Raw genomic sequence first — 13,931 nt, 5'->3', positions numbered from 1 at the left:
GTCTCATACTAGCAGATAAAATCATCTACCACCTGAAGACATTCACAGACACCTCCAGATGGAACTCACAAACCAACGGGTTGAAAAGCAGAGACGCTGTTTACTTGGCTCATCCAGTCTGGCATGTTTTATTAACATAAAAATAATTTATTTTTGCCAACAACTTTAAACAACAACAACAACATATCACTTTTTGTTTCGACCTCTTCGATAGCGAAAAATATCCTAAATCCCTTCGTCAGTATATTGGTTGACTCCGTCCTAAGTTACAACGACCGTTGGACTTTCCACACACGCACACACATAGGTATCCGAATAGATGAGCGGCATTTCTTATCTTTGGGCATGCTTTCTCTATTTCGAAAGCCGCGTGTGACCAGGAAGAAATAAAAACAATTTCCCCCCCCCTCATACAAATATATTTACTGACTTTTGATGAAGGTATTGACCTTTCTATGGGGTAACAGCAAACACACTTGGCGCCAATATGAGTCACATACGAAGTCATTACTCCTGGACTTGCCTGATAACGCACAAGTTACTTTCTTCATTCTGTATCCATTTGCACTGTACTGTTTCAGTAGATGTTTGTTTGTGCATGCAGTCTTGGAAAATTCCAAAAATGTCACTGATTTTTACTTATTTATTTAGATGTTATTTGCTAAACTCCTAACTAACGGCGGATAATACAACATGCAAAACCCAGTCTCTTTAAAAAATAAAAATAAATATCACAGGGTCAATCTAAGCATGAGCAATAGTCCAACAACGCCTGTCACATTTAATTTATTTATTTTAAACTCCTATCTAATTTCTAATGTTCAACGAAGTTAATTTATTTAAAGATAAATTTAATTTAGTTTCATTTTCAAGTTTAAATGCAATTAAATTAGATTAAAATTAGTAATGAAAGTCACGAGTATATGCATCCGTCTGTGACGTCACATGCTTCATGTGCACAACAGATGTGCAAGCTTTTCCAAAGTACCAAAGTTCGGTACGTAATCTCCTACAGCGTCTCTGAATGGCCACTTCGATTCCTAATTTAATTGCATATTGTACATTTCGTGAAGTTTAGTGTTATATCGTTCAGCATTGAAAGGAAATAATAACATAGCTGTTGGCCATTAAATCGATTACTTTGTGTAAAAATAAATAAAGAAAATAATTGCTAATAATAAATAATAATGTTGGATCTTTAATATCCACTTTTCCTATGTAATACAAAATAAAATAAAAACTTTTAAAGTTCTAATATGTATTTTCTGTATTCTTTACCTTCTTACTGAAAAATATTGTGAAGAAATATTGAGTGAGATTAAAAAACAAACAAAAAAAAATACTTTGCTACGTACAATGATACCTAAACTGAATCATGGCATATTGATCGTATCCTTATTAAAGAAATTATTACTTGTAAGTCTGTTCATCTCAGATTATAAGCTTCGGGTCCGGACATGTCCCCCCCCCCCAAGTTTCGAACTTAGCTACGAATAATTCGGTATTTAACCAGAATATAAAAATGAGAGTTTGATAATTTTTGTCATATCTAGTTCAACTGTATTCTGAACATGCATACTTATGGGGGGGGGGATGTCACAGGTGTGTGTGTGTGTGTAGGGGGTGGGGAATTGGAGTCATTTGAAAGAAATTGTGTTCCCAACGGAGAAAGAGGTATATCATTGGAAAATAAGAATCGAACTGGGACGATAACCCTACTTTCTGTCACCTTGACGTTGATCATGCTAACTGCGCATGATCAACTTCCATCACATTCAAGTCTATTCGCATTTTCATATCTTATATGTAGTGGCTATGAAGGAAGAAAAGAGAAAGGCTCTTTTTGTTTATCTTTCCTGTTTTTTTTTTTTTTTGTTTTTCTTTGCGTATTATCATTGAATTACTATGTCAAATTCAGCTTCTGCTTTTGTAGTTAAAGTGTTGGATAAAATATTTTAAAATAAAAAAAAAAGCATCTATCTTAATATTTATTTTTGATTCTAAGGACACACACATACTAGTAAGTGCCGCCCTTTTCCCGTCGTGATAATAAAACAGATAGCGATTGAGACTACATGTGACCAGTTCATGGTTCTACTATTATCGGCTGTGTAAAGCTCTTCAAATTAACGTATCCATGACGTGTTACCGAAATACGCGATTAGAAATGACTGGTGACAGAGCAAGGACAGCAGTGAAGTTAAATATTTGAAAAAAAAAAAAAAGTACGATTTCAAGTTAAATTTTTATAAAATTAATTAGTTAATGTAAAGACACCAAAAAAGAGTGAATTTGAATGATTAAGAAACTGCAAGAAATCCTAAGAACCTTAAGGAAGCATTAAGATAAGAAAACTTAAACTTCTGAGTAACACAGAAATAAGATTACCACATCAGTAGCAATCGCAGTTTTATTTCTACGTACCTAAGAAATGAACAGTTTAGAAACTGACTGTAGAAAAGTTATTTGCCATAAAGTGCCTTTGCTGACGCATATTTAGTTCTAGGGTGTTTCGATATAGTTAAAATTGGGAGAGAGAGAGAGAGAGAAATGTCACTTTTTCTGGAAGAAGGGAACTGGCAGGTAGCCAATATCTACCTCTCACTATCACTGAAGTTAAGTGCATTCCTATAGCATGTTAGATATCAAACGATATACCTAATCATCATAACTAGTCTTTGTTTGTATGGACTAGTGTGTGTGTGTGTGTGTGTGTGTGTGTGTGTGTGTGTGTGTGTGTGTGTGTGTGTGTGTGTGTGTGTGTGTGTGTGTGTGTGTTCTAGAGTCAGTTTAGCTGAGTTTGCAGTGTTATATACCCGAGTTTCTTCCAGAGGGTAAAAAAAAGGGTACATTGCGCCCTTCGATTGGAATAGGCCTAAGTTCGATTCTCGTCGCGACGGGAGGTATCTTTATCTGGACGATTTCAATCGAAGGTGAGTTAGCCGATCTCATACGGAGGTAGCAGGGTTTTTTCTCCCGGAAACTCGGGATTTTCATCCCACATACAGACAAATCGGCCCTTCAGAACACACGCAATTTGCAGACAAAAAAATATTAGGTGGAGGTGGGCGGTAGATGGCGTTGATGGAGATGATTCGTAGTAGAGGTTCGGTGTAGTAGGTTGAGACAGTTGTAGGTGTCCTCCGGCGATGAGTCTTCGGACTCCTTGGAGGTATCAGGAATAATCATCATCATCATCATCATCATCATCAAATTCCTGCCATGTACCCTCAAGGGGTGTACAGGATATGATAGTACTGCATGAAAAAAATTACATCATTATTAATTTCCTATCTACAATTTTCCTCCAAATCAGTCTGTTACTTGTCAACACTCCAATATTATCAGATCTTATATTTCTATCGTCTAAAGCACTTTGTACCGTATCAATCCACCTATATCTTGGTCTTCCTCTCGGTCGTTTTCCTGCCAACCTGGCAGAGAACACTTGTTTTGCTAATCTTTCCTCGCCCATTCTGTTTAAGTGACCATACCACCTGAGATTAGCTCTGCTAACGCATTCCTGGATGCTGACAATGTCAAGTTCTTTTATAATATCCTCGTTTTTAATATGATACTGCCATTGATGCCATCTGTTCACGCCTATAATCTTTCTCAGGACTCTCATATCTGCAGTCTCTAGTCTTTGGTCAAGTGTTTTACTTCTGACCCAGCTCTCAGATCCATAAGTTAAAACTGGTTTGAACACTGTCTTGTATACAGCTAATTTAGTGTTCCGACTAATTTCTCTCTTATTCCATATGAATTTATTCAATTGACTTCCCACCATACCAGCTTTGCTGATTCTGCTGTCTATTTCTATATTTAATTTACCATCTTCACTAAAAATCGTGCCTAAATAGCTGAAATGTTTTACTTGTTCCACAGGTTCTCCATTCACAACACAGTTGACATTTTCAATGATTCTGCCTATTTTCATTGTCTTTGTCTTTTTATTGCTGACCTTCATACCATATCTATTACAAGAGCTATTCAATTTAGTCAGAGAATCTTGCAGACTTGTAGCGGATTTATTTAGAAGTATAACATCATCCGCATAAAGCAAAGAGCTGACATTAACATCTCCAATTTTGATATCATGTTTAATACCACTTTCCTTCATAATGTGATCCATATAGATAATGAATAACAGAGGGGATAATGTACATCCTTGTCTCACACCAGATTTAACATTAAACCATCTTCCTGTACTTCCTTCAATTCTAACTGCTGACTTGCAACTCAAATAAAGACTAAGTATTGCTTGATATAATGTTCCATTGACACCATATAACTGCAGCGTATTGAATAGCTTCTCTCTTGGCACCTTGTCATATGCCTTTTCCAGATCGACAAAACTTAAATACAGATCTTTGTTATATTCCCATGCTTTCTCGACTATTTGTCGTAAAGTGAAGATCTGATCCTGACAGCCTCTATTTGGCCTGAATCCAGCTTGTTCTTCACCAAGCTTTTCTTCCACAATTCTTCTCAACCGTTTCTCAAGTATACTTGCATAGATCTTGCCAGGAACACTAAGTAGGGAAATACCTCTGTAATTCTCACATGCAGTTTTATTTCCCTTTTTATATATGGGTACTATGAGAGCTCTACTCCAATCATCGGGAATTCGTCCCTCTGTCCAGGCTTTCTGAACTATGCAGTGCAGCCACTGTAAGACTCTTATACCACCATACTTCAGCATTTCTGGTCGAATATCATCTACTCCTGCTGCCTTTCCACATTTCAAGCCTTTGATGGCTTTTTCTACTTCAAGTATGGATATGTATTCCTGACTGCATGCCTGGTCAGTGTTTTTTACCACTGTGCTGTTATCACTGCTTGTTTCATTTAGCAGTTTTTCAAAGTAATTACTCCATACTTCAAGGATATCTTTTTCTCCCGTTTTCATGTCACCTTTATCATCTCTAATTCCTTTTACAGCACTCTTTCCTCCATTCTTAAGCTTCTTCAACAACCTCCAGAATATTTTGCCACCTTCTTGATATTTATTTTCTATATTCTTGCCAAAGTCCTCCCATGACTTTTGTTTAGCTAGTTTTACAGAGTGTTTAGCATTCTTGCATTTGTCTCTATATTCTCTAAGAGCACAAGCTGACTTTTTTGACAGGAACTTTTGGTATGCTTTCTTCTTTTCCTTCACTGCCTCTTTAACTTCCTGTGTCCACCATGGAGTTCTGATTTTTTTATCCTTACAAACAACCTCACCACATGCCTCTCTGGCAGAATCAATCAATGTTTTCTTCAGAGTTTGCCACTGAATCTCCAAAGTTTGATTCCTGTTCCCAAACTCTTTCATTTTTCCTTCAATAATCTTTGTGTATTTTAGTCTACAGCTCACATCTGAGAGCTGTAGAATAATAATAATAATAAAATAATGAGTAAACAAAGCTACCTGAATAGATTGATTAACTATAGAATCAACTTAAAAAAAGACTTAGAAAAAGTTCGTCGAATCTAATTATAATTATTAATAATAAGTTGATAAAGCCTTTTATTTCTGAAAGGGAGTAGGCGAGGCAGTTTAACCCCAATTTTTTTTTCTTTTCTTTTTTTTTCTTACCGTCACCGACAGCTGGCCAAAGGCTATCAATGATTTTCAAAAGCATCCGAGGAAGAGATTACAGCAGACAATCTTAAGACAGATTGATGAAAGATTGTTTGCATTCATTCTTTATTATTATTATTATTATTATTATTGACAAAAAGAAATGAAGCAAACAAAATATTTCCTCTTTTTGTTGATTTTTTCATTAAAAACAATTCCGAAATTTATGAAATTATTTGATAAAAATAATTTAATTAATTAAATTATTAATTAATTTAATTTAATTTAATAATTAAATTAAATAAATTAGCTATTTGCAATACTATTAAAATTTGTCGAGTCGTTTCATCTGGATCATTTTAATAGTCCACTCAAAAACGACAAAATTATATATGTGTGTGTGTGTGTGTGTGTTAAAGATGCCAAGCTATTTTAAACCTGGTTTTACTCCTTTTCCCAAGTAAGCAAACAGACAAATAACTCAAGTTTGCGCCTGCACTTAGTACAAGCCTAAGTGACCCGTACAAGTCTAGGCAACTCGTGGTAAAGGTGGAATAAGCTCTGATCACTATTCTTAATATTTACCCTTAATGCAAAGCCCATCTCCTTTAGGAGATGTATGATGCTATGCATTAAAGGCAAGGGGGTCACTACCCAGACCGGTTTCGACCTTTATTGAGGTCTCATCAGTGGGAGCCAAGCTTAGAAATACCAAAGTTAAGTAATACAGAGCTTATAAGTATTTTACCAAAACAAGTTACCATAAGGTGCTTTGACCTCATTAAATAAAAATCTCACGATGAGAGATAGATGTAGTGGCCCCCTTGCCTTTAATGCATATTCCTGAGATTTTTATTTAATAAGGTCAAAGCACCTTATGGTAACTTGTTTTGGTAAAATACTTATAAGCTCTGTATTACTTAACCGTAGTTCTAAGCTTGGCTCCCACTGATGACACCTTAATAAAGGTCGAAACCGGTCTGGGTAGTGGCTCCTTGCCTTTAATGCATAGCATCATACATCTCCTATAGGAGATGGGCTTTGCATTAAGGATAAATATTAAGAATAGTGATCAGAACTTATTCCACCTTTACCACGAGTTGCCTAGACTTGTACGGGTCACTTAGGCTTGCACTAAGTGCAGGCGCAAACTTGACTTATTTGTCTGTTTGCTTACTTGGGAAATGAAGTAAAACCAGGTTTAAAATAGCTTGGCATCTTTAACATATATTATACCCAAGGTAAAAAAACTTCCTACATATATATATATATATATATATAAAACGGCTCTAGGTTCATTTGCTGCGATAGTGATGGTGTGCTACTATACAAGAATGCTACGAAACACAACTTTTGACAATTGTTTATAATAATTTCTTTATTTGTTAGCTTACGTATTGACTGAATCGCAAAATAGGCGTAACACATTTTTTCCCGTCTATCTTTTACTTAAATTTTCCTAAAATTAAATTGGAAGTATTCGACATTTTGATTCAAATTTTAAATCCAACCAGTGCAAAATTATTATCATTTGGTATTGTTTTTCCAATAAAAATGGTCCACTTGTAAGTACAGCTGAACTGAATGAACATTCTAAATCCTAAACGGAAAGAAATTTCATCCAGCAAGACAGGAATTATCGTTACTGCATCATTTTGAAGCGTTTTGTCAAATTCTTTCTCCTGCAAATAGTAAGCGAGGATGGAACGCAATTTTGTAAGAATTCCAAGTAGCCAGTTTCAAAAAAATCTGTTCAACCAGAAGAAGAAGAACAAGAAAATAGCATGACCATTTAAGGACGAGGGGACAAACGAATTTATTAGATGCATCCGCATTTTACGTCTAAATTTGGCTCTAAGTTCAATTGCTACGATAAGGAATGGTGTCACAATAATGTTATTACGAAACTCACTTTTACGATTCTCAATTATCACTTATTTATTTATTGGTTTATTTATTTTTAAAAGCTTGTATATTTCTGTGGGGAGGTTTTCAGGCTTGAAGAAGAAAATCCCCCCAATGACGTTAGGAGAAAAATATTCGATGATCCATTTGTAAATTATTATTAATGACAATGGTTAAGGAAGATCAGGAAATTAAGCTAAAAAAATCGAAAAATGAATGTTTTTGCTTGGTATTGGAGGTTGTTGTGCAACGAAGAGAATGATGAAGATAGGAGATAAGAGTGGTCTATCTCTGATAGCCTATTCTAGTACAACTGCTGACGCAAAGAATCGCGATGTTATCAAAATATCGCCACTTTATCTTACAAAATCAAGAAGGTCAAATGATGTATAATAGTCTGGAAATGAGAATCAAGAAATAATCAGGTTGTGTTATTGTTATTAAATGTTTACGAAAATGTGTCTGACGTATTTCGTTAATCTGAATTAAATGAACTTGTTATATTCCATGTTTTTATAAATAGCAAATCGTATGGACTTTATATGGACTTTTTCAATTGAAGGTAAGTTAGCCGATCTCATACGGAGGTAGCAGGGTTTTTTCTCCAGGAAACTCGGGTTTTTCATCCCGCATACAGTCAAATCGGCCGCCCTTCAGAACACACGCAATTTACAGACAAAAAATACTAGCTGTGGCGGTGATGGTTGTGGACAGTTGATGTAGGTGATTGGTAGTAGAGGTTCTATGTAGTGGAGAAGGAGATTTGTACAGTAGGTGTCCTCCTGAGATGAGTCTTCGGACTCCTTGGAGGTGTCACGAATAATAATAATAATAATAATAATAATAATAATAATAATAATAATAATAATAATAATAATAATATCTGTGGTGTATATATGGATGAAAACCGGTATAGAATCTCCTACGGAAATCCTTCGAAATACTAAGCTTATCGCCATGGGTTTAAGAATAAAATTCACGTTTTATATATACGACATTATTTATCATTTTCGATAGCTCTGGTTCACATGATATGTTAAAACATTATGTCATTTAATAAGTTAGTATTAGTCAGTAACTAAAGGTGCTTATACAAAGTAGCGGGATTTTTTCTCATTAAAACTCGGATTTTTCATTCCTCATACAGACAAATCAGCCTTGAGAATACACGCAATTTACAGACAAAAATACTAGTGGTAGTGATGTCATTAGATAGCGTGGTATGTAGATGATAATGGTAGTGGCTGTTCGGTGTAGTCGGAGAGTTATAGAGTGTCCTCTCTCGATGAGTCCTTGAACTCCTTGGAAGTGTCACGTATTATTATTATTATTATTATTATTATTATTATTATTATTATTATTATTATTATTATTATTATTATTATTATTATTATTATTGAACCTTGCAACAGTACTAACAAGAATGACAAGTTTTTTTTTTAATTTTATTATTATTATTATTTTTTTTTATTAAAAACTACAGAGGAATAAAGTTGATATCCCACACAATGAAAATCCTAGAGGGGGTTCTTGATGGAAGGCTGAAGAAGGAGGTGGAGATTGCAAAGGAGCAATTTGGCTTCATGCCTGGTCGACCGAAGACAGATGCTATCTTTGGGTTACGACAGATGATGGAAAAGTTTCGAGAGAAGCAACGGGAGCTACATCTGGTATTTATTGATCTGGAAAAAGCGTATGATAGAGTGCCAAGGCAAGAAACCTGGAGTTGTCTGAGTTAGAAGAAGTTACCGGAGAAATATATCAGGCTGGTGCAGGAGATGTACAGAAATGTGAAGACAAGAGTTCGGATCTGCCTGGGAGAGACAGAAAGTTTTCCAGTGACAGTTAGCTTGCATCAAGGGTCAGCATTAAGTCCGTTCCTGTTTAATATTGTGATGGTGAGAGAAGAAGCGCCTTGGACTATGTTGTATGCAGATGACATCGTGCTGTGTGCAGAATCAAGAGAAGAAGTGGCAGCCAAACTGGAAAGTTGGAGGAAAGTACTGGAAGAGATAGGTGAGACTGAGCAGAAGTAAGACCGAGTATATGTGTTGCAAAGTGGATGGCAGCCAGGAGACAGATCTGGAGCTAGAAGGAAATGTCATCAGGAAGGTCAGTGACTTTAGATACTTAAGTTCAACAATGAAAGAGGATGGTGAGGCTGAGAAGGAAGTGTGATGCAGGATGGAGGAACTGGAGAGAGATAGCTGGAGTGCTATGCGATAAGAGGGTGCCGATCAATATAAAAGGCAAAATCTACAGGACAGTAGTGAGACCAGCTATGACGTATGCTATGGAAACTGTGGCCCTGAGGAAAAATAACATCAGCAGGATGGAGGTAGCGGGGATGAGAAAGCTTAGGTGGATGTGCGGTGTGACCAGAAAGGATCGTCAAAGAAATGACTATGTAAGGGGAAGTAACTATTTTCATATGAATCACCTGTGATTATAAAGGGCGCCTGGTGGCAACAATCGAAGCAGATTGGGCATTCATGCGTTCTGTGCCCTAACACAATTCTCATGAGACCTAACGTGTATTAAGAAAATGTTTTCACACCATCACCAGCTTGGGGGGTTTTGTTATCTAGGATAAGAGATAACAAAGTTACGAACTTAGGAGCAAAGATACAGGAGACAAGGTTGAGATGGTTAGATCATGTGATGAGGAGGGAGGAAGAGTATGTGGGAAGAAAGATTATGTAGATGGACGTGCAGGGGAGGAGGAAGCGCGGGAGGCCAAAGAAGAGATGGTGGAGGAGGACTTGAGGATGAAGAACTTGGATGTGGCTACTGCCCAAGACAGGAAGTTGTGGAGGAGATTCACTACAAACAACGACCCTACTTAAGTGGGAAAAGTTGCAGAAGAAGAGAGTCTTCTCACGGAAACATTATCGAAACGTCATCTCTGTATTTTCTAATTTCATTTCATGGTTATGGACAACTTTTTTTTCACAACTTTCTAGTTTTAATTACAAGAAGAGCAATTCATTGTGGTTTTTTTTTAGTACACTTAACTGCAAAATATTCAGCGCTGTCTGACTACTTAGCCTTGTCAAAAGAGCTGGTAGCAACAGAAGTTTATACTTTCCTCGGTAGTTGCTTTATCATGAATGAAAATCCACTGTCTCCCACTTACTAGAAAAGGTTATCAGTTTTGAGTACCCTCAAGGCCGAAAGAAAATCTTTCAAGGTTTCATCAGAAACGCCCTTGGAAAACATATTTAAAAAATAAAAAAAAAGGAAAGAGAAATTGAAAGAACGTTAAATAAGGATCCCAAAAAAACAAGCAATTCCATGTTTTCATTTATATTTTTTTACTGGTAAATTTGAAACGGGAATCTTTATTTTCCTTTAAATGTTTTGAATTGAAAATACGAAATCAATAGGCTTATTATTCTTCAATTTCAGTTTTATTTCGTTTGCTTCGTTTCATTCCAGAAACGTACAATTCGATAAATGCAGTGCTCGAGCAGACCAATGAAGTATGGTAAAAGTCATTCTCACGTTACTGGAGCAAGCTGTGCTTTGTGACACAGTACATTATCCTACTGCAAGTAACGTTTTCATATGAAACAGCTGTGATTATGAAGGACGCCTGGTTGGTAACAATGTCGAAGCAGACTGTGGCATTCAGGCGTTCTGTGCCCTAATTCAATTATCATGAGACCCTAACGGTATTAAGAAAATTCTTTCACACCATCACCAGCTTGGGGTTTTTTGTTATCTAGGATAAGAGATCCATTGATCTGTGGTGCTCTTGTGTTCATATCACACTCTGTTATCAGCGTGGAACAACTGGAACCAAGTTTTATCGGACCCAATGACCTTTACGCTGCTCCACAAACACGCAAGGTCTATTTTCTTGCACTCACGGTAGCTGCTTGCTTTTACTTAACAGAATGGAACCCTCTGAGATCGTCTGCCCCCTCTGATTATATATAATCTCTGACAGGGCCCAATGCATTGTGCATTCCGATATATGTTTTTACAAATCAGTTTTATTGCCTATATAATCTTATGAATTGTGGTGGAACGGTGCAGTTCTTGTAAACCTTTTGTAAGTCTCTCACATCAACAAGCCATCAGATGTTCTTTGGTTACTGGACCGTTCTCGGTAGACTCTAGACGTGCGTGGACATCCCTGCATGGCAGTGGAGAATCATTGCCTTCCTCCTTTTGTAGATTCATGTAATGGTTTAATAACAATTTTAAGCAGTCATATATGCATAAAATGAGTAAATAAATGCTTTATTTACGTGAGATACACAAATGAAAAATTTACAATAATTATCGCAAAGGAAAAAGCCATTATAAACAGCTTGGCTTCAGGAAACACGCCCATCAGTTTGGTCACCGATCTACGCCATTAAAAGTTTTTCCACTTCGGCAAAAAGATTGTCATGTTTTAAGGGATAACTATGACAAAAATCGTTTACCATCGTTATCAATGCAATTGCACAGTATGCCAGATAAGAGATGTTATATGTGGTGGTACTGTATACTCGATTTTACTCATTTGCAAAATAAAAAGTCAGAATTTGGAATTTTCGGAAACAATTTTTATCTTGTTTTATTTTTAGCATAGTTTGAATCCATCCGTCTTATTTGCTTGAATTGCCTGGATCTCTTCAAATCTGCTTCTCTTTCATTTCATTTTTTTATACGAATTGTTATGATGAATTTTGGTGTTTTGAACACGATTAAGAAACCAAGGGACACTGGAAAGGGTCCAAAGAGACCATGGTTTTTTTATGGGAATGGCTTTTCAGAAACAATGGACCTCCATAAACAGCCCAAAACATCAAATAATTTCTTGTGAAAAAGAAAGAAAGAACTTGATGGCAAAGAAAGAAAGAAACAAAGAAAATTCTCCACCCCATACCAAAAATGATTTTGAAATGTTTTCAAAAATTGTACCAATATTGTAATAAACTAGATTTCCCGAGAATTTTAAAGTTGCCAAATGATTTTTTATTCGTTTAGTTCTGAAATATTTCAAACACACTTGTATGCTTCTGATCGACAGCCGATAAGTATTTTTTTTTATTATTGTCTACCCCCGTGTAGATAAGACATAGACTTCTTTTGCAGACACAGACCCAGCAAAGGGAACAATCACTATGATCGACTCTTAATCACTTGCATGCAGCCATTTATCTTCCTTCTCACTAACCGATCATCGTCACAATCAGTCTAGTTTAACTACTCCTTAACCCTTCGCAGGTTAAAGTCTCAAAGTAATCAGGATGGAATACACGTACGCATTCTCTTAGTTTAAACTTAAGGCTGGAATAATTAGCTCAGGGCCAAAACATAAGTTTAATGATCGAATGCGTTTACTTTCCTTTACTAAACAGAACGAACTTTTGCCATTGTACGATGCTTTTCTCTATGAAAACCATTTATTACTTATATGAATAGTTCTGTTAAGATATCTTTTCCTGGAAAACAACTCAGTTCTTTTTCTTTTTTGTTTATCTCCAAATCGAGTTTAATTTTCTCCATATCAACTGACATAATTATTAGCAGAGATCATTGGTAGTGTAATGCAATATACCTAGTAGGTCAGAGTAACTTCATTCTGTCATCTAATGGGGAACGTTTAAATTTTATTCATTCGATTAGAAAAGCTAACAGATATCTTAGTCTCCCGTCCTCCTCCTCGTGAACTACCTCTCTATCGAAAACCTACCTTCCTGTCTACTACATAATCAGCAGTCTGCGCATCATCCATCTCAAAAAATTGGCATTGTTATTATTATTATTATTATTATTATTATTATTATTATTATTATACGGGCACCTCCATGGAGTACAAAGACTCATCGCTGGAGACCCAAATTATCCATACACTCTATCATACCTCTCCTTGAACCCATTAACAGAAAAAGTACTCACAACTGAAATCCATTCCACTCATTCACCACTCTCGAAACAAAACATCTAGTCCTCACACCCCTACTGACCACACCTTTATTCAACCTCCAGGGGATGACCCCTTGTTCTGGTCCCTCTAACCAAGTACTGAAACATTTCCCCTGAATCTATTCTATAAAACCCTTTAAGCAACTTAAATGTTTCTATCATATCCCCTCTTTTTCTCCTATCAACAAAATTCTGTCTACACACCTTCGAGCTATCCTCATAGGGATCATTCCAGACCACTCACCAACTTGGTCACGCGCCTCTGAATCCTCTCCACCACTTCCTCATCCCCAAGAAACCCAGAGGACCAGACTTGAGCACAATAATCAACATGTTGGTGTATCAAGGCCTTATAAAGAGGAATTGCAATCTCTTTATTTCTACTTGTTAATGTGTTCTTCACTAGCTAAGTAATCTTATGGGCTAACTTAGCAATACGTCTTCTGAACTTTAACTGTCTGTCTACAACACTTAAATCTCTAGCTTCATCTATCTCCTGGAGTACAGTGCCATCAATATGATACACAGCTTG

General features: G+C 36.3%; 1 protein-coding gene across 2 annotated transcripts in view; it reads right to left on the bottom strand.

Annotated features, from left to right (window-relative positions):
- Positions 1–13,931, bottom strand: part of LOC150097361 (potassium channel subfamily K member 1-like) — a 35,901-nt gene that overhangs the window by 19,885 nt on the left and 2,085 nt on the right. The gene's annotated exons all lie outside the window — the stretch shown is intronic.

Source organism: Typopeltis vanoorti, chromosome 17 (assembly GCF_054136105.1).
Source record: "Typopeltis vanoorti isolate ZY-2024b chromosome 17, IOZ_Tvanoo_1.0, whole genome shotgun sequence".
NCBI classification, from domain to species: Eukaryota; Metazoa; Arthropoda; class Arachnida; order Uropygi; family Thelyphonidae; genus Typopeltis; species Typopeltis vanoorti.
This window is presented reverse-complemented; position numbering and strand designations above follow the sequence as displayed.